The sequence below is a fragment of the Carettochelys insculpta genome, chromosome 31 (assembly GCF_033958435.1).
Source record: "Carettochelys insculpta isolate YL-2023 chromosome 31, ASM3395843v1, whole genome shotgun sequence".
NCBI lineage: Eukaryota > Metazoa > Chordata > Testudines > Carettochelyidae > Carettochelys > Carettochelys insculpta.
Genome location: NC_134167.1, coordinates 15,165,071 through 15,185,710, shown reverse-complemented (window position 1 = coordinate 15,185,710; position 20,640 = coordinate 15,165,071). Strand labels below are relative to the sequence as shown.

The 20,640-nt window shown below is 56.0% G+C and overlaps 3 non-coding genes across 3 annotated transcripts; all 3 read left to right on the top strand.

Moving 5' to 3' along the window:
• The first annotated feature begins 247 nt into the window (after positions 1–247).
• On the top strand, positions 248–329 carry TRNAS-AGA (transfer RNA serine (anticodon AGA)). Its single transcript has one exon. It is a non-coding gene; the product is annotated as a tRNA-Ser (tRNA).
• Positions 330–2,599: 2,270 nt separating this feature from the next.
• On the top strand, positions 2,600–2,671 carry TRNAH-GUG (transfer RNA histidin (anticodon GUG)). The gene has a single exon. It is a non-coding gene; the product is annotated as a tRNA-His (tRNA).
• Positions 2,672–8,668: 5,997 nt separating this feature from the next.
• On the top strand, positions 8,669–8,750 carry TRNAS-AGA (transfer RNA serine (anticodon AGA)). Its single transcript has one exon. It is a non-coding gene; the product is annotated as a tRNA-Ser (tRNA).
• Positions 8,751–20,640: the final 11,890 nt, after the last annotated feature.

Sequence of the window (20,640 nt, the reverse complement as noted above, 5' to 3'; positions counted from 1 at the left end):
GTGCAGATGTGCACCTCCAAGAGAAACACCGGCTGCTGCCTGTGGGGCTCTGCTAATTAGCCAGGCAGCACCTGCATCTCTCCTGAGCAGCCGCCCAAGCACACAGCTTCCAGGGACACTGCCGGGGCCGGGGCTGAGGAAAGGGGAGGGCAGCAAACCCCCCAGCAGTCTGGCAGTGTTCCTGACCAGCCTCGGCCCACCGAGCATTCACCAGGGCCTCTGGCCTGGGGGCAGATACGGCCTCACAGCTGTGATGGCCGAGCGGTTAAGGCGTTGGACTAGAAATCCAATAGGGTTTCCCTGCGCAGGTTCAAATCCTGCTCACAGCGAGGCCTGTGTTTTAGCCACATCCTGGAACCAGGACAATACAGCAGCACAGGCCCTGAGACACTGCCCAGGGGCTGTCTGTGACCAGTGTGTGGAGGAGGTCAGGGGAGTCTGTGCCTGGGGGAAATGCTGACCCTGGGGCATGGTCACTGCTCTGGCTGCGGCTGGGCCCAGCCTGTCTCCTATGTCAGCCCAACAGTGCTGCACTCACCTGTGTAATGCCCTGGGAAACAGTGGGCAGCCCTGGTTCAGCTGCAGCCAGTGATAGGGCAGCTGCCTCTAAGGGAAGGGCCTGTTCCCAAGGCTGGCTCAGGGGCTCTGGTCTCTCCCAGCTCCTGAGCTGTGCAGTACACAGCTGGGAAAGGGACGGACACTTGCCCAAGGGGGAATGAAAGTCACAATCTCCTCTCTGCCCCCACAGCAATAGACTGATCTGCAGAACCAGACACAGGCCAGCCTCCCTTCCTACGGTTCTCCCACAGGTTGTGGGGACCAGCTTAGTGCAGGGCCAAAAAGGGGGCACAGCATAAAAACTGTCATCCCCCCTGTTCTAGGGGCACCCGCCACAGCTGGGAGACCCCAGCTCCTCTGCTCTCTGGGGCACAGTCAGTGATGCTCCTTTGCATACCCACAATGCATTGTGTAGTGTGTCCAGAGTCCCTCATCCACGAGCTGCCTTTGCTCCTGGAGCCTCTGGTTCTGGGGCTGAAATTCAGCTGGAAGCACCTCTGGGCAATGGGTTACACAAAGGGGAGGCTTTGCGGGTTGTCTGTGTCATCACTGTGATGTGAGAAGAACTTGCTTTCCGCCCCCTCCAGCTCCTTCAGCAGGTTTGGTGTGTAATTTCTTTCTTGCTTGTTTAATTTTTTTTTGGGTCTGTTTGAAAAGTTTTTTGTGCAGAAAGATATGTGAGAGTTATTTTCCAGTTTGTGATTGATGTGTGTTAACAGCTTGAGTTTTATGTGTATCTTCTTGAATGTTTCTTGATGTTTAATACCACTTTTTTCCAAATGTACTTGCTGTGAAGTGTGGATGATTGTATGTTTTATTAAACTTTTTGTCTGCTGTATATTTTTTGCCCTTTTAAGCTGTGGGTCACTGTATTCTGGAGGAGCAGGGTGGATAGGTAGTAGGCTGAGGGCTCTAGAGCCGTGTCTACACGTGCACGCTACTTCGAAGTAGCGGCACTAACTTCAAAATAGCGCCTGTCACGGCTACACGCGTCGGGTGCTATTTCGAAGTTAACTTTGACGTTAGACAGCGAGATGTCGAAGTCGCTAACCTCATGAGGGGATCGGAATAGCGCCCTACTTCGACGTTCAACGTCGAAGTAGGGACCGTGTAGACGATCCGCGTCCCGCAACGTCGAAATTGCCCGGTCCTCCATGGCGGCCATCAGCTGAGGGGTTGAGAGACGCTCTCTCTCCAGCCCCTGCGGGGCTCTATGGTCACCGTGGGCAGCAGCCCTTAGCCCAGGGCTTCTGGCTGCTGCTGCGGCAGCTGGGGATCCATGCTGCATGCACAGGGTCTGCAACCAGTTGTCGGCTCTGTGGCTCTTGTGTTGTTTAGTGCAACTGTGTCTGGGAGGGGCCCTTTAAGGGAGCGGCTGGCTGTTGAGTCCGCCCTGTGACCCTGTCTGCAGCTGTGCCTGGCATCCCTATTTCGATGTGTGCTACTTTGGCGTGTAGACGTTCCCTTGCAGCGCCTATTTCGATGTGGTGCCGCGCAACATCGAAGTTGAACATCGACGTTGCCAGCCCTGGAGGACGTGTAGACGTTATTCATCGAAATAGCCCATTTCGATGTTGGCTTCACGTGTAGACGTAGCCTGTGTGTGTCAAAGGAGACACATTGTAAAAGAAGCCAGAGGGTTCTCTGTTTCCAGGGGAATGAGGCGCTTTCTAGCACAGAGAACAGCTGTTATGTCGAAGTGCAGCAAAGACAGAACCATCTGCTCCCCACCTGAGGCAACTCCCCCAGCGCTTTCCAGTGTGGGCGTCTTTAACATTGTACATCCCTCTAAGGCTGCCCTGACGGCACTTGTGTCCAGGGCCAAAAGGAAAAGCCCCTTTTACCAGCAGGTGTTGGATGAGCATCAGGCTCTTTATCTGGCAGTGCCGGGCTCACGTCCTTCTCTGGGCAGCTGGCTGTTAATTTGCCTTGTGCCCCAGGAGCCCAAAGGGTCCTGCCTGCAGCTGGAGTGGTGGCCCAGGTCCCAGACTGTGGGGTGATGCCCTAGAAAGGAAAGCTCACTGGAAAGCTTCCCCAGCTGGCCATGGTTGTACAGGGGTTAGTACTCTGCACTGTGGCTGCAGAAACCTTGGTTCAAATCCAAGTCATGGCAGTGATAGCCCAGCACAGGGCTGGTCCTGCTTTTATTTTCCCCAGAAGGGCGGTGAAGCGCTGCAATGCGTTACCTGAAGAGGTGGTGAAATCTCCATCCCTGGAGGTTTTGAAGCCCTGGCTTGACAAAGCCCTGGCTGGGATGATTTAGTTGGGGTGGCTCCTGCTTTGGGGAGGAGGCTGGACTCAATGGTCTCCTGAGGTCCCTTCCAGCCCCAGGATTCTGTGGTTCTAAGCCCATAGCCACAGGAATGGGCCTGGAAAACACAGGGTCTGTCTGGTGGAAGCTTTGTGGGGCCAGGAGCTGGGAAAGCCCCGGGCAGAGAGAGGGAGTCCTGGGAGACACAGGATCTGCAGAGAAGCAATGAGGACACAGTCCATGCTGCCAGCTGAGGGTGAGAGGTGCCCAGAGGGCAATGCCAGCCAGCCCCAAAGGGTGAGGGGCAGGTGGGGAGGGCTGGAGCCGTTGTTCAGGGCTGTGCGTCCTGCAGTCTGAGTTCAATGTCACAGGCACCTCCTGGGGCTGCCTTACTGAGGCACAGCCCTAAAGCTCTCTGAGCTGCTTCCCTCTCCTGTCCTGTAGGAGACTGAGTGGGGTGACTGGTGCCTGTTGGAGCCAGGTCTTTGGCCCAGCCAGATGGAAGGGTTCAGGCGATCGGTTGGTGCGCTGGAACTTGGCAGTGTGCCCAGCGATCCCTGGAGTCTTGATGCTGGTGTGATCTTGTGAGCCTGGGGCAGCCCTCCCTGGAAATGCCGTATCTCTCCTGCTGAAGGCTCTGGTGCAGAGAGAGGTGATTTAAACTCCCCACTCGCATGTCCACAGTGCTCTTCTGACCCCAATAGGCCCCTTGCCGCCCACCCCTGCAGTGTGGGAAACAAAAGTTTATGAGCAAGAGAAAACAAATGAACAGGACGGGAGGTGTAACATGGCAGCTCACAGGCATACAAAGCCTGCAGAAGCCTGGGGAGTTAGCAGGCCTGAAAGTCCCCCTGCAACACCCCCAGCTGGGGCGGGTCATTCAGTGCTTTTCTCAGAGCTCTGCTTGTAGAAAGAACATAAGAACATAAGAATGGCCATACTGGGTCAGACCAAAGGTCCATCGAGCCCAGCATCCCATCTGCCGACGGTGGCCAATGCCAGGTGCCCCAGAGAAGGAGAACAGAAGACAATGATCAAGTGATTTATCTCCTGCCATCCATCTCCTGCCCTTGTTCTGAAGGCTGGGGCACCATACTTTATCCCTGGCTAATAGCCATTTATGGACCTAACCTGCAAAAATTTATCAAGCTCTTTTTTAAACCCTAATAGAGTCTTGGCCTTCACAGCCTCCTCGGGCAAGGAGTTCCACAGGTTGACTGTGCGCTGTGTGAAGAAAAATGTCCTTTTATTAGTTTTGAACCTACTACCCATCAATTTCATTTGGTGTCCCCTAGTTCTTGTATTATGGGAAAAGGTAAATACTTTTTCTATATTCACTTTCTCCACACCATTCATGATTTTATATACCTCTATCATATCGCCCCTCAATCGCCTCTTTTCCAAACTGAAAAGTCCCAGTCTCTCTAGCCTCTCCCCATATGGGACCCGTTCCAATCCCCTAATCATCTTAGTCACCCTTTTCTGAACCTTTTCTAATGCCAATATATCTTTTTTGAGGTGACGAGACCACATCTGCACGCAGTACTCGAGATGTGGGCGTACCATAGTTTTATATAGGGGAAGTATGATATCTTTTGTCTTATTATCGATCCCTTTTTTAATAATTCCTAACATCCTATTTGCCTTACTAACTGCCGCTGCACACTGTGTGGATGTCTTCAGAGAACTATCGACTATAACTCCAAGATCCCTTTCCTGATCTGTCGTAGCTAAATTTGACCCCATCATGTAGTACGTGTAATTTGGGTTATTTTTTCCAACATGCATTACCTTACACTTACCCACATTAAATTTCATTTGCCATTTTGCTGCCCAATCACTCAGTTTGCTGAGATCTTTTTGTAGTTCTTCACAATCCCTTTTGCTTTTGACTGTCCTGAACAACTTGGTGTCATCTGCAAACTTTGCCACCTCACTGCTTACCTCATTTTCTAGATCATTGATGAACAAGTTGAACAGGATCGGTCCCAGGACTGACCCCTGGGGAACACCACTAGTTACCCTCCTCCATTGTGAAAATTTACCATTTATTCCCACCCTTTGTTTTCTGTCTTTTAACCAATTCCCGATCCATGAAAGGATCTTTCCTCCTATCCCATGACCACCTAATTTACATAAAAGCCTTTGGTGTGGGACCGTGTCAAAGGCTTTCTGGAAATCTAGGTATATTATGTCCACTGGGTGCCCCTTGTCTGCATGTTTATTAACCCCTTCAAAGAATTCTAATAGATTAGTTAGACACGACTTCCCTCTGCAGAAACCATGCTGACTTTTGCCCAACAATTCGTGCTCTTCTACATGCCTTGCAATTTTATTCTTTACTAGTGTTTCTACTAATTTGCCTGGTACTGATGTTAGACTTATCGGTCTATAATTGCCAGGATCTCCTCTAGAGCCTTTTTTAAATATTGGGTTTATATTGGCCGTCTTCCAGTCATTTGGTACCAAAGTGGATTTAAAGGCTAGGTTACAAACCACTGTTAATAACTCCGCAATTTCACATTTGAGTTCTTTCAGAACCCTTGGGTGAATACAGTCCATGCTGCCAGCCGAAGGTGAGAGGTGCCCAGAGGGCAATGCCAGCCAGCCGCAAAGGGTAAGGGGCATGTGGGGAGGGCTGGAGCCATTGTTCAGGGCTTTGCTTCCTGCAGTCTGAGTTCAATGGCAGAGGCACCTCCTGGGGCTGCCTTACTGAGGCACAGCTCTAAAGCTCTCTGAGCTGCTTCCCTCTCCTGTCCTGCAGGAGAGTGAGTGGGGTGACTGGCGCCTGTTGGAGCCAGGTCTTTGGCCCAGCCAGATGGATGGTTCAGGCAATCGTTTGGTGCACTGGAACTCGGCTGTGTGCCCAGAGATCCCTGGAGTCCTGATGCTGGTGTGATCATGTGAGCCTGGGGCAGCCCTCCCTGGAAATGCCGTATCTCTCCTGCTGAAGGCTCTGGTGCAGAGAGAGGTGATTTAAACTCCCCACTCGCATGTCCACAGTGCTCTTCTGACCCCAATAGGCCCCCTGCCGCCCACCCCTGCAGTGTGAGAAACAAAAGTTTATGAGCAAGAGAAAACAAATGAACAGGACGGGAGGTGTAACATGGCAGCTCACAGGCATACAAAGCCTTCAGAAGCCTGGGGAGTTAGCAGGCCTGAAAGTCCCCCTGCAACACCCCCAGCTGGGGCGGGTCATTCAGTGCTTTTCTCAGAGCTCTGCTTGTAGAAAGGTTTCCCCAGAGGCGAGGAGCAGCAACCTGGGAAAGATGAAGCTCCCTCTGACCTTCCTGGTGCCATGTGGCTTGTGTTTCCTCTGTCCCAGCCACAAGCCTCAGGGTTATGTGCACAGGAATGGCCAAACCCACCTGCTGAGCCTTCAGGTGCACCCAAAGTTTGCATTACCCCTGGTTCAGCCAGGGGATGCATCCAGGGCCACTTTGAACCAGCGACTCTTCCTTTCGGTACGGGTGTGGTGATGAGCGAGGCTGGAAGATGCTACTGAGCTGCTGCCATGAATATGCAGTGCATCATTCGCATAATGGTGGACATGGAATTTGGAAAGTGCCACTTCCATACTGCTCACCGCTGTGTAGACGGGGGCCTAGCAAAAGGACCCCCCTTGTCTTCAAAAGCACCGTCTTCCACTTTGGTTTTACGAAGGGGCTGGTGCAGGCACAGCTAAAGTGATGTGTCAGGGTGGGGGGTGTTGGTGGGTGTGGTCTTATGAGTGGGGTGGGGGGTGTTGGTGGGAGGGGTGTTTTGGGTGAGGTGGGGGGTGTTGGTTGGAGGGTTGTTATAAACAGAAGTGTAAACGATTGACAAAAGGGATGGGGGACTATAGACAATGGGGTCCTGGGGTGGGCAGTGGGGGCAATGGAACTTAGAGGAGGTCTTGGAGAGGGGGGTGGGGTAACAGAACTCAGAAAGGGCTCTGGGGAGCGGGTGGGAGGCCACAGTCCATATTCTCACAAGGGCTGGGATGGAGCTGGGACCATCAGGAGGTGGGGACAAGGAAGGGGTCCAGTGGGCTCAGGCTTGGGCTCATTGGGGGCTACAGGAAGGGAGGGAGGGAATGGGGGAAGGTTGGGGGGAGCAGGGCAGCAATGTCAGGGACTGTGGGCAGATGGGTGGGGGGAACTGTGGGACACTGTGAGGGACATGTGGAGGGAGGAGCTGCAGGGGCTGTGGGAGGGACTGGTGATGGGGTGGGAGGCTGAGCCAGGCACGTGGGCACAGCCTGTGTGAGGGTGTCCAGGCTGCCTGCCACCCAATCCCAGGCCTCCTGCTCCATCACCAGCCTCTCCTGCATGACCGCAGTCACGTCCTGCAGGGGGGTGGTGTGAACAGTGACAGCAGCAGCTTCCTCCTCCCCACAGTGGCACCAGCACGTGCCCCAGCACTGGCCCCATGTGGGCGCTCTTAGGGGTGCAGTTCCAGCCCCCTCGCCCTCTGGGGTGGGCCTTTCCGGCTTGTGTACAGGCCTTGTCTGACCCCTGGATGGTGCAGCTCTGGAGACAGAAGGGGACCCAGGGAAAGGCCGTCAGTACCATGACCTGGCCCTGGGGGCTGTGTGCCCCCCTCCATCTTGCCCCCCCATCTGTTCGGGGTCCCTGAGGGATCTGTGTGGCTGGGGGGTCCCTGCATGGGTGGGACATATGCGGTGTAGGTCAGCCTCCCTCCCTGGGCATGCAGCCTGTGGTGCTGTCCACAGGGGCAGGTGCTGAGTGTTGCGTGAGGCCCCCATCGAGGCTCAGGGAGCACAGCCATGTGGGGTGCACCCAGACTGGAGCTGGTGGCTGTGTGAGTGGCCCACTGCTGGCCTCCCCTCCCCTTGTGCCGGGCGTCCAACATGCACGAAACCTGCCTTGGTGTCCCTAGAGGAACTGAAGGGAGGCCCAGGTGGACGGGGCCCAGCTGGAGACCTCTGAGGACACAGAGATGATGAGGGCCCCATTGCTGGAACCCCGTCATGGCTCTGGGCTTCTGTTCCTGTGCCTGTTGGGTGGGAGCTGCTGCCTGCTACTGGTCCTGACACCTCCTGCAGCCCCCTGGCAAGCGCCATCTGACCTGGTGGTGTGTAGGACGTGGGGGGTCAATGCTGCCACCTTGGGTCCCAGGAGGCCATTGAGCTCCTGGAAGTGGGGCAAGTAGTGGCCACTGCCCCTCGAGTGGCTGGCCTCATCCTGGGCCTGGCAGTCGGCCTGCCACAGTTCCTTCACTTTTCTCCCCAGTAGTTCAGCTGTTCAGGTGGGGTGACCCTCGGAGCTCAGGCCAGAGAACAGGTGGCTGAAGGCTGCAGCATCCTGGCACCAGCCAGTCATGTGGAGCAGCAGCTGCTCATTGCCCAGAGTGTCAGAAGTCCTTAAACTCAGTCTCACTCCAGGAGGGGCCCTCGTCTGCGTCCCCTGGCTGGGCTCCTGACACACCTCAGATGGGTTGAAGGGGGGTCTGGGGGATACAGGGCTGTGGTCACTGGCCATGGATTGCCACATGGAACTTTCACCAGGCAGAATGATCCCCATCCCCCACCATCTGCCGCCCCAGGGCCACAGGTCCCTCGAATGTTCCCTGGGGACGTAGAATACATTTTGCTCTGTGCACCAAGGCCTGTGCAGATGTGCACCTCCAAGAGAAACACCGGCTGCTGCCTGTGGGGCTCTGCTAATTAGCCAGGCAGCACCTGCATCTCTCCTGAGCAGCCGCCCAAGCACACAGCTTCCAGGGACACTGCCGGGGCCGGGGCTGAGGAAAGGGGAGGGCAGCAAACCCCCCAGCAGTCTGGCAGTGTTCCTGACCAGCCTCGGCCCACCGAGCATTCACCAGGGCCTCTGGCCTGGGGGCAGACACGGCCTCACAGCTGTGATGGCCGAGCGGTTAAGGCGTTGGACTAGAAATCCAATAGGGTTTCCCTGCGCAGGTTCAAATCCTGCTCACAGCGAGGCCTGTGTTTTAGCCACATCCTGGAACCAGGACAATACAGCAGCACAGGCCCTGAGACACTGCCCAGGGGCTGTCTGTGACCAGTGTGTGGAGGAGGTCAGGGGAGTCTGTGCCTGGGGGAAATGCTGACCCTGGGGCATGGTCACTGCTCTGGCTGCGGCTGGGCCCAGCCTGTCTCCTATGTCAGCCCAACAGTGCTGCACTCACCTGTGTAATGCCCTGGGAAACAGTGGGCAGCCCTGGTTCAGCTGCAGCCAGTGATAGGGCAGCTGCCTCTAAGGGAAGGGCCTGTTCCCAAGGCTGGCTCAGGGGCTCTGGTCTCTCCCAGCTCCTGAGCTGTGCAGTACACAGCTGGGAAAGGGACGGACACTTGCCCAAGGGGGAATGAAAGTCACAATCTCCTCTCTGCCCCAACAGCAATAGACTGATCTGCAGAACCAGACACAGGCCAGCCTCCCTTCCTATGGTTCTCCCACAGGTTGTGGGGACCAGCTTAGTGCAGGGCCAAAAAGGGGGCACAGCATAAAAACTGTCATCCCCCCTGTTCTAGGGGCACCCGCCACAGCTGGGAGACCCCAGCTCCTCTGCTCTCTGGGGCACAGTCAGTGATGCTCCTTTGCATACCCACAATGCATTGCGTGGTGTGTCCAGAGTCCCTCATCCACGAGCTGCCTTTGCTCCTGGAGCCTCTGGTTCTGGGGCTGAAATTCGGCTGGAAGCACCTCTGGGCAACAGGCTGCACAAAGGGGAGGCTTTGCGGGTTGTCTGTGTCATCACTGTGATGTGAGAAGAACTTGCTTTCCCCCCCCTCCAGCTCCTTCAGCAGGTCTGCTGTGTAATGTCTTTCTTGCTTGTGTAATATTTTTTTTTGGGCTGTTTGAAAAGTTTTTTGTGCAGAAAGACATGTGAGAGTTGTTTTCCAGTTTGTGGTTGATGTGTATTAACAGCTTGAGTTTTATGTGTATGTCCTTGAATGTTTCTTGCTGTGTAATACCCTTTTTTCCAAACGTACTTGCTGTGCTGTGTGGATGATTCTGTGGTTTTATTAAACTTTTTGTCTGCTGTATATTTGTTGCCATTTTAAGCTGTGGGTCACTGTGTTCTGGAGGAGCAGGGGGTGGGTAGGTAAGTAGGCTGAGGGCTCTACCTGTGTCGAAGGAGACACATTGTAAAAGAAGCCAGAGGGTTCTCTGTTTCCAGGGGAATGAGGCGCTTTCTAGCACAGAGAACAGCTGTTATGTCCAAGTGCAGCAAAGACAGAACCATCTGCTTCCCACCTGAGGCAACTCCCCCAGCGCTTTCCAGTGTGGGCGTCTTTAACATTGTACATCCCTCTAAGGCTGCCCTGACGGCACTTGTGTCCAGGGCCAAAAGGAAAAGCCCCTTTTACCAGCAGGTGTTGGATGAGCATCAGGCTCTTTATCTGGCAGTGCCGGGCTCACGTCCTTCTCTGGGCAGCTGGCTGTTAATTTGCCTTGTGCCCCTGGAGCCCAAAGGGTCCTGCCTGCAGCTGGAGTGGTGGCTCAGGTCCCAGACTGTGGGGTGATGCCCTAGAAAGGAAAGCTCACTGGAAAGCTTCCCCAGCTGCCCATGGTCGTACAGGGGTTAGTACTCTGCACTGTGGCTGCAGAAACCGTGGTTCAAATCCAAGTCATGGCAGTGATAGCCCAGCACAGGGCTGGTCCTGCTTTTATTTTCCCCAGAAGGGCGGTGAAGCCCTGCAATGCGTTACCTGAAGAAGTGGTGAAATCTCCATCCCTGGAGGTTTTGAAGCCCTGGCTTGACGAAGCCCTGGCTGGGATGATTTAGTTGGGGTTGCTCCTGCTTTGGGGAGGAGGCTGGACTCAATGGTCTCCTGAGGTCCCTTCCAGCCCCAGGATTCTGTGGTTCTAAGCCCATAGCCACAGGAATGGGCCTGGAAAACACAGTGTCTGGCTGGTGGAAGCTTTGTGGGGCCAGGAGCTGGGAAAGCCCCAGGCAGAGAGAGGGAGTCCTGGGAGACACAGGATCTCCAGAGAAGCAATAAGGACACAGTCCATGCTGCCAGCTGAGGGTGAGAGGTGTCCAGAGGGCAATGCCAGCCAGCCCCAAAGGGTGAGGGGCAGGTGGAGAGGGCTGGAGCCATTGTTCAGGGCTCTGCTTCCTGCAGTCTGAGTTCAATGGCAGAGGCACCTCCTGGGGCTGCCTTACTGAGGCACAGCTCTAAAGCTCTCTGAGCTGCTTCCCTCTCCTGTCCTGCACGAGAGTGAGTGGGGTGACTGGCGCCTGGTGGAGCCAGGTCTTTGGCCCAGCCAGATGGATGTTTCAGGCAATCGTTTGGTGCACTGGAACTCGGCTGTGTGCCCAGAGATCCCTGGAGTCCTGATGCTGGTGTGATCTTTTGACCCTGGAACTGCCGTTATCTCTCCTGCTGAAGGCTGTGGTGCAGAGAGAGGTGATTTAAACTCCCCACTCGCATGTCCACAGTGCTCTTCTGACCCCAATAGGCCCCCTGCCGCCCATCCCTCCAGTGTGGGAAACAAAAGTTTATGAGCAAGAGAAAACAAATGAACAGAACGGGAGGTGTAACATGGCAGCTCACAGGCATACAAAGCCTTCAGAAGCCTGGGGAGTTAGCAGGCCTGAAAGTCCCCCTGCAACACCCCCAGCTGGGGCGGGTCATTCAGTGCTTTTCTCAGAGCTCTGCTTGTAGAAAGGTTTCCCCAGAGGCGAGGAGCAGCAACCTGGGAAAGATGAAGCTCCCTCTGACCTTCCTGGTGCCATGTGGCTTGTGTTTCCTCTGTCCCAGCCACAAGCCTCAGGGTTATGTGCACAGGAATGGCCAAACCCACCTGCTGAGCCTTCAGGTGCACCCAAAGTTTGCATTACCCCTGGTTCAGCCAGGGAATGCATCCAGGGCCACTTCGAACCAGCGACTCTTCCTTTCGGTAGGGGTGTGGTGATGAGCGAGGCTGGAAGATGCTACTGAGCTGCTGCCATGAATATGCAGTGCATCATTCGCATAATGGTGGACATGGAATTTGGAAAGTGCCACTTCCATACTGCTCACCGCTGTGTAGACGGGGGCCTAGCAAAAGGACCCCCCTTGTCTTCAAAAGCACCGTCTTCCACTTTGGTTTTACGAAGGGGCTGGTGCAGGCACAGCTAAAGTGATGTGTCAGGGCCTGCTCGCACCGCGCAGAGTTGTGAGTGGGACATTTGAAGTGGGTAGGGAGAAAGTTTGGGTGTGCAGATTGGCTGTTTACAGTGTAGGACTGCTGAGCCTGCGAGGCAAAGGGCGCTGCTCCATCTACTTGAGCTGGGACAGTTACTTGCGGGTTGGTTATGAACTGTGGGTGTGCTATTTTCACCAGCTTATGCCATATGACTTTTCTGACTCTTTTATTAAAAGCTTATTTTCTCCACTCAGACTCTGCTTGCGAGTGAGGAAGCATGGCCTTTCCGAGGTTCCCAGGGGTGTTTGAATTTCCCAGGCTACTGGGTGGAGGCTCGAGTTAGTTCTATGTGAGATAGATGAAAAGGGACCCCAAGATAATGAACCTGGCTGTTGTTGCTACCGACTCTTTATGACCCAATGGTAACATTACAAAACTGTGGACTCTCTTATCAGACTGAGCTCCTTCGTGAGTGCCTCAGAAAATCAAAAGTGTGACAATGCACCAGTCTTTTTCCTAGAGTACGAGAACAGGAAGGGTAACACCTGAGCTACTGCCACCACTGCCCCTGGGGCAAACCTGGAGCTACCACACGGGGCCCAGATTTGTGCTTCTTACCAGCATAGCCTCCCCAAACGTCAAGCAAAACTGTTGCAGCTTAGATGAACCATTATGAAGTATTTCTTCCCCACAAAATGAGCAGTTGTGTGTGTTGAGCGGTGGTGTTGGTGCAGGCGTCCAAAACTGTTAGAAAAGAAAGAAAAGGCAAATTCTCATCTAATTCCTAAATCTTCTCGTTCTGAACCAGATGGGAAAGTTTCCCCTCCCATAACTTCTAGTAGTTTGTGCTTATTGGGCTGCTTTTCCAGTTAGGCCAAATCAAAGCTCTCTTTGTCTTTCCAACATTGTTGTTGCCTTCAGTGTAGGTGCAGGAGGAGAGAAGAAACGATGATGTCATTGTCCCTTATTTTACACTTTCCTCCGGGTGCCCAAAAGATCCATGGTGTGTCCCAGAGCCGGGCAGCTCCTGGTGTCCAGCCCAGTGAGCAGCTGCCGTTCATGGGAATTGTGAGCCTGTTTCCTACATCTCCCTGGCTGGAGATGGTGACGTGGCCCAGGGCAGTGACTCTGTCCTGCTCCCTGCCAGGCTCTCAGCCTCTTTCTTTCACCTGTTTTGGCCTCCTGCCCAGATTAAGGGAAACCAAGAAAGGCCTGTAAGGGCCTGCATGGGGCTTGAACCCCTGACCTGGGTGCTATTAGCACCACACTCTAAGCAGCTGAGCTCGCCACACTGGGAGGAAAGGCCTCCCAAGGGGCCTTCTTGGGAATGAGCAACAGGCAGCTGCAGGGCCCCTGGCCACTGGAATGAGATTTTCTCCCCTCCCCCACCAGCCTGGCCTCCCAGTTCAGCCTCTGTCACCCATCCCCCACTGCTCTGAGCCCAGCTGGGGGTTCCCTCAGCCCCGGCTGCCCCTTGCCAGCTGTCCTGGGCCCCTGCAGTGTGTCCCTCAGATCCTGTCTCTCCCGCCCCTCCCCACTGCCCTGATCCCCTTGTCCCCTCAGACCCTGCCAACCCCCCACTGCCCTTTTCCCCTCCTCCCTCAGCCACAAGCCCAGCTGGGTTCCCCCCACACCTGCCAACCCTCCCCACTGGCACCCGCCCTCCCTCTGCCCTGCGCAGTCACACACTGAGACCTTGGCCCTGCCCGGGGCTGTGTCAGAGCAGAGACAGCCTGTGGGTGCAGCCCCTGCCCGGGGGGATCCTGTGGCTGTGTCTACATGTGCCTCTTGTTCCGGAAGCGGCATGGTAGTGAGCTGTCCAGAAGATGCTAATGAGGAGCAGATGGAAATTGCCTGCACCTCATTAGCATATGGGCATAATTCAGAGTCAGGAAAAGGCTCTTGCAGACTCCAAAATACATGTGCCGACGTGTGGGCCACAGGAATCTTCCAGAATGAAATGCTCGTCTGCCGCTGCTCCTTCCGGCCGCCCGCTGCTGTTCCTACGGGCTGCCCACCGGTCGCCGTCATCCACCTCCCCTTTACCAATCACACTGCTTGGGATCACCCTGAGGCAGAGCTCTGTGATTTCAGCTCTGTGTGGCCTCAGCTGCCACTCTAGCTATGTCAACACTTGCCAAAAACTTTGAAATGGCCATGCAAATGGCCGATTTGAAGTTTACAAATGAAATGCTGAAATACATATTCAGCACCTCATTAGCATGTAGGCAGCCCCAGCACTTTGAAATGGATGCAGGTCTCTGCTGTGCAGGTCGTCCAGACAGGGTTCCTTTTTGAAAGGACCCTGCTTACTTCAAAGTCCCCTTATTCCCCTTTGCTCAGAGGAATAAGGGGACTTTGAAGCAAGCAGGGTTCTTTCCAAAAGGAGCCCCATCTGGGCAAGCCAATTTCAAAGTGCCACAGCCACCCACATGTTCATGAGACACTCGGGCTGTGTCTACACGTGCCCCAAACTTCGAAATGGCCATGCAAATGGCCATTTCGAAGTTTACTAATGAAGCGCTGAAATGCATATTCAGCACTTCATTAGCATGCGGGCGGCAGCGGTGCTTCGAAATTGACGAGCCTTGCCGCCGCGCGGCGCGTCCAGACAGGGCTCCTTTTCGAAAGGGCCCCGCCTACTTCAAAGTCCCCTTATTCCCATGAGCTCATTTTCTATATCATAAAAGCACTCAGGAACCAGACTCAACCATAAGCTCTCTGACCTTACAATGCTTTAAACCAGGGAGCCCTGTGTAATCAATGTCTTATGCAGCTATGGCGACTGCCCTGTCCCCCACAACAACCCAGAGCATTGGTGAGATCTCACAGCTCCCACACTGAAGCTGTGTCTACACGAGCCCCAAACTTTGAAATGGCCACAAAAATGGCCATTTCGAAGTTTACTAATGAAGCGCTGAAATGCATATTCAGCGCTTCATTAGCATGCGGGCCTCCGCGGCACTTTGAAATTGACGCGCCTCACGCGGCTCGTCCCAGCAGGGCTCCTTTTCAAAAGGGCCCCGCCTACTTCGAAGTCCCCTTATTCCCGTGAGCTGATGGGAATAGGCCCCATCTTCCTATTATGAGCCCCCTCCCCATCGGGGTTCTGATCCCCTCCAAGTGTGGCCTGCAAGGCCTCTGGACAGGTGGGGTCTCCCTAGGCCAAGCCCTCAGCCCAGCATCCCTCTCCGCCTCCCAGCTCCGCACCACACCCAGCTGTGACCTGCTCCTGCTCCACGCTGCTGCTGCGCTGGTGCTGCTCTGCCTGCACCTTCCTGGATGGCTTCTCCCACTGCACTGGTGGCTACAGCCCTGCCCCCACACAGGTGCGCAGTCTGGGCTGGTTCTGCGCTCCTGCGCCCAGCTCCGCCCTTCTCCCTGGGCTGCTCTCCAGCTGTATGTGGCTGAGGCAGCTCTGCCCCATCTCCGCTCGGGTCCCTGCTCTCTCCTTACTTGTCCCCACTCTGCCTGACCCTGGCAACTGCAGCTCCCACGAAAGGCAGGACCCCCACCCTTCCAGCCTCCCGCTTCCTCTTTCCTCTGCCTCCCTGTCCAGCACACGGACCTGGAGCATTGGCCTTGCCTCATCGCCCCTGGGGCCCATCAGTCTCAGGGTCCTGATTTCCCACCCACTCATGCTGGTGCTGGGCCCAGTCACCCAAACCCTCCCCCGCTGAGTTTGAGTGAGAGACCAGCAGTCCCAGACCCAGAAATGAAGGGTGAGCACTGAGAGAGTCCTGGGGCGCCAGGGGAGGGCTGAGGAGCTGAGAGTTTGCCTGAGAGCTCAGGGACACAGTGTGAGGCCCAGTCCCCGAGATCTGTGTGGATGGAGCAGAAGGGGATTTCCCTGGCAGGGCAAGTGCCTGGAGAGTGTCTCAGGCTGTGCAGAGCTGTAGTGCCCGAGTTACGGTTAAATTTACACAGGCAGAAGATCCAACTGAACAGTTCCTGAAGGTATTTCAATTTCCTCCAATTTCTTTTGCTGCTGCTTCAGCAGAAACCCTGCCCCACTGCTGCTGCCACGTCAGGGGAGAGAGCGAAAAGAAGCTTTGTAGGGCTGCATTTAGCAAAGCCCTTGCTGGTCAAAGCACTTTGCTTCCTCGCCCTTAAATGACCCACAGTCAATGGTTTCTTCCCTGCTGGGTGACCAACTGATGCCCAACTGAGCTCGATCTTTGGTCCAAAGGCTGGGGACCAAGAACGTAACAACCTCCTAAGCCCAGCACCCCATGGCAGGGAAGGTCGTATCCAGGGTGAGATTGAGTCTCTCAGCCCAGGGAAGGCTGGTAGCCGACGTTCCCATCTCAGACTAGTCTGCCGACCTCACACCCGTTCTCAACCCAACCCTACAGCCCCCTGCGGCCACTGTTCCCTTCCTTCTGCCCCTCGCTGCTCCCTGGCTCTTCTCCTAGGGCTCCACTGACCCCCTTGTGTCTCCCCCAGCCCTGTCCTGTCCGTGGCGCTGCCAGGCCAGGCACCTGTCACTATTTCCTGCCTGAGGGGGGTGGGAGGTGGGGGCAGGGAGAGGAAGAGGCAGAGAGCGGCAGGGCCTGGGAGAAGAGGCGGCGGAGTGGGGCACACGCACAGCAGAGCAGGACACCATTTCACAGGCACAGTCGAGGGGGTACCGGGGGCACCCACTTGCCTGGAGCTTTGGTCCAAGCTACCTAAAGGCAGCAGCAGCCAGTCGGTGTCCAGAGCTGTGAGCAGGGCACAGCCTCAGCGTTTCTTCCAGGCCCAGACAGCCTTTCCGTGGCAGGCTCAGCCTCCCCTGCCTCGTGCGTGTGCTGCCACATGCAGCCTTTGCACAGAGCGTCTCAAGGGGTGTGCAGCTGTGTCCTCTCGTGAGGGGCTTGTGAGACACTGCGAAATAGTCACCGGGCCCAGGCCTGCCACCATCTGCAACACAAAATCGAAACAACAACCCGGCTCCCACTTCACAGGGGGACTGGGGGGGTCTCCGTGCTTAGCCGTGTGGTTCAGCATCGCACCAGCCCCCTGCTGTGGGTCTGTGGCTGTGACCCCGGCTCCCTGCACTGTTGAAAAGTGCACTCACTTCCTGTTACTGAACAGGGTTTGTGACTGGCCTCTTCCATTTCTAACCACCTGGGCCTGGGTCGGCCCCTGCGGCTCTGGGGCACCTACGGCTCTTTAAGGAGCTGTCTGGGGCTCCGCGCGCTGGCGCCCCTGAGTCCGTGTGCGGCTCTGGAGGCTGCTCTGCTCAGCTGCTGTGTTTAAGCAGAGCTGCTGAGCGCTCGGCTGTGCCGGGGGAACCAGCAGGGCAGGGAGCCCCAGAAGAGGGGACTGGGGCAAAGTCAGCCTGCAGGAAAGCCGGGGGGAGGGGCGGCCGAGCCGGCCCTGCCGGAGCTGTGCAGCCACGCGGAGAAGGTGGAAGCAGGGCAGGGGGAGCAGCCGCAGTGCACAGAGCCCCTCGGCTGAGCCAGGTAAATCCGGGGCTTGCGAGGGGCGGGTTTGGGGCTGAAGGGGTTAAGCCTGGAGCTGTGGGGGTGGTTTGTGGGGTGGGGGTGGGGGTGGGGCTGGGTGTAACTTAAATTTCTCGCGGGTACCAATGCCTGTGTGAGCGCTGCTCTGAAACCAGGGGTCACAAAAAGTCCAGTCTGGCTTCATTCGCTGTTTCTATCTGTCTCCTAAGGACGGTGCCGGGTTCACAGGCCCTGCGGCTCTTGAAGGATTCGTTTTGTAACTGAATTTGTAAAAAATGGCTCTTCTCACTATTTCGGTTGCAGACCCCCGGCCTGAGCCGCGAGGGAGATGGTCAGACGGAGGGAGGTCGCAGGGGGTGGCCGAGCGAGTCTGTCGCTTCACAAAAATCAAGCAGTTCTGAAGCACCTTAAAGACGAACAAATTCCTGTGTTAGGGAAAGAGCTAATTGGTAGTTTCATTCACTGTCAGGGCTGTACTATTGCTTCTGAGAAAATAATTCGCTGTTGTACGGCATTATGGGGAGGAGATTAAATGTTATAATCTTGTCGCAAAGAATTTTGCTCTCCAAATGCGTCACTTATGTTAAAATACTGAATCGCCCTCGTGAGGAGTTAAAAATTAAATTAATACAAATTAAAAATTTAAAAAGCAAAAACCTTTTAAAAGGGAGGAGGACGGGGCCTCTGGAGGAGCGTTTCTTTCTGGCAGATCCCTGTGGGCCACACGTCTGCACGTGTATTTTGGAGTCTGCAAGAGCCTTTTCCAGACTCTGAATTATGCACCATATGCTAATGAGGTGCAGGCAATTTACATCTGCTCCTCATTAGCATCTTCTGGACAGCTCACTACCAGGCTGCTTCCGGAAGAGGCACATGAAGACACAGCCGCAGGATCCCCCCGGGCAGGGGCTGCACCCACAGGCTGTCTCTGCTCTGACACAGCCCCGGGCAGGGCCAAGGTCTCAGTGTGTGACTGTGCAGGGGAGGGGGAGGGGGAGGGGGAGGGCGGCTGCCAGTGGGGAGGGTTGGCAGGTGTGAGGGGGAACCCAGCTGGGCTTGTGGCTGAGGGAGGAGGGGAAAAGGGCAGTGGGGGGTCGGCAGGGTCTGAGGGGACAAGGGGATCAGGGCAGTGGGGAGGGGTGGGAGAGACAGGGTCTGAGGGACACACTGCAGGGGCCCAGGACAGCTGGCAAGGGGCAGCCGGGGCTCAGGGGACCCCAGCTGGGCTCAGAGCAGTGGGGGATGGGTGACAGAGGCTGAAAGGGGAGGCCAGGCTGGTGGGGGAGGGGAGAAAATCTCATTCAGTGACCAGGGGCCCTGCAGCTGCCTGTTGCTCATTTCCAAAAAGGCCCCTTATGAAGCCCTTCTCCATGTGCCAGCCAGTTCTGTTGGCCAGAGCATGGTGCTAATAATGCCAAGGCCGTGGGTTCAAGCCCCCTGCTGGCTATTAGAAGGTGTTTCCCTTTACCTGCCTGCACCATACAGGAGAGCAACAAAGCTGAAGGAACCAGGCTGAGAGGCTGGTAGGGAGCAGGCCAGAGTCACCACCCCAGCCTAAGGGAGGGGCTGCAGAGTGGGCCTGGGCCAGGTGAGGATCCCCAACTTCCCAATGCTGCAACACAGCTCACCCTGGAAGGGGGAGCAGCAGCTCCATTGGCTTTCTCTGGTCCCCTTTTCCTCCACAGTCCTTCTGGCCTCAGAGGCTCCCTCCCTGCACACCTGCTGCAGCAGCACCACAGGCCCAGGTAACTCAGCACCGGTGCAAGTCCCTGCCTGCATCGCTCCTCTTCCCACACTCGTCCTGCCTCTTCCCTGAGGTCCCCAGTCGCTGCTGGAGGTGGAGTGCTGAGGTGCAAGGAGCAGGCGCCAGCGGAAGGTCAGTGATGAGCAGCATTGGCCATGGGAGCTCAGGAGAGGGGCAGAGAGGTGCATGGGATGGGAGGAGCGGGTCTCTGCACAGGGGGAGTTGGCTGGCAGTCCCTGGGCAGGGGTGAAGAGCCGTGAGCAGCAGGTGGGGAGGCCTGTGGGTAGGAGAGGAGAGAGCAGCAGGCTGCTGGGGCAGAGCTCAGGGGAAGAGGCAGAGCTGGGAGAGGAAGAGGTGTCATGGGAGGAGGAGGAGCACAGGTGGCCTCAGAGGGAGCAGGTGAAGCAGACCAGGGCCCCTCCCACTCCTAGGGAGCTTCCAGCGCTGACACCAGCCTCCCCATTGCAGCCATCACAGCCCACCTGTGTGCTGAGTCTGCACTGCCCAACCACCACCAGCACCAGCAGTGCCGTGGGAAAAGCTGTCTGGTTGGCAGGGCACTGTCTGCACCAGGGGTAGGTCAGTGTCCTCTTACTCAGGAGGGGGTGTGGGTTTTACAGCCCTGAGTCACACAGTGACACTGACCTGGTTCTCTAGGCTGTGCAATGAGTCACCCCCTTTGGGAGTAAAACTGCTCCAGCCTCTGCCTGACAGGATCCAAACACCACTGAAGCCAGGCAGGCCCTGGGGTGGGCTGGCAGGAGTCAGGTGCGGGCAGATGGCAGAGCTTAGCTGGAGCAGGCACCATGGTTTGGTTGGTAAAGGACCTGCCGAGTAAAGGGGAGATCCTTTGTTCAACCCCCAGTGGTACCTGCCTGCTGGCTTCAGGAGCACCACCTGGGCTTTGCTGAGAGCCACCCACCCCATCCCTGGCACCTCTCTGCCTGGGCACGTGGGGATGGGAGAACTGCAAGCGAGATGCCATGAGCAGAGACAGCAGAGTGTGGGGGAGGGAAGGAGCCCTGTAGGAAATGACCCACACTCCTGAAGGGAGGGAAGGGACAGACAGACAAAGGGGTGAGAGCAGCGTTCCTTTTAATTTCATCTTTCCATGTGCAGAATAAATCTTATGTGCACCAAAGCCTGTGCAGATGGGCACCACCAATAAAAACACTCGCTGCCAGCTGTGGGTGCTCTGCTAATCACCTGGGCAGCATTTGAATTTCTGCTCTGTGGCCGCTCAAGCACTCAGCTTATTGGAAGCGCTCGTGAGAAGAAAACGCTCCTGGGAGCTGCACTCTCTCATGCTCTCAGCGATCACAGCAACCCACTGAGATGCGGGTGTAGCTGCACTTTGATGAGCCACTGATCCTGAGCCCCTTCCAGTGAGCTGTGACAGGTGAGCACACCTGACAGCCACGCTGAGGCTGCTCCCGGTTACGCAGGATCTGGGCCGACAGGGAAAAGTGAAAATGTGACATTGTTGCTCCTTTTGGTTCTCCCATAACTTTACTCGGCACAGTTAGGGTCTGGCCCCTGGAG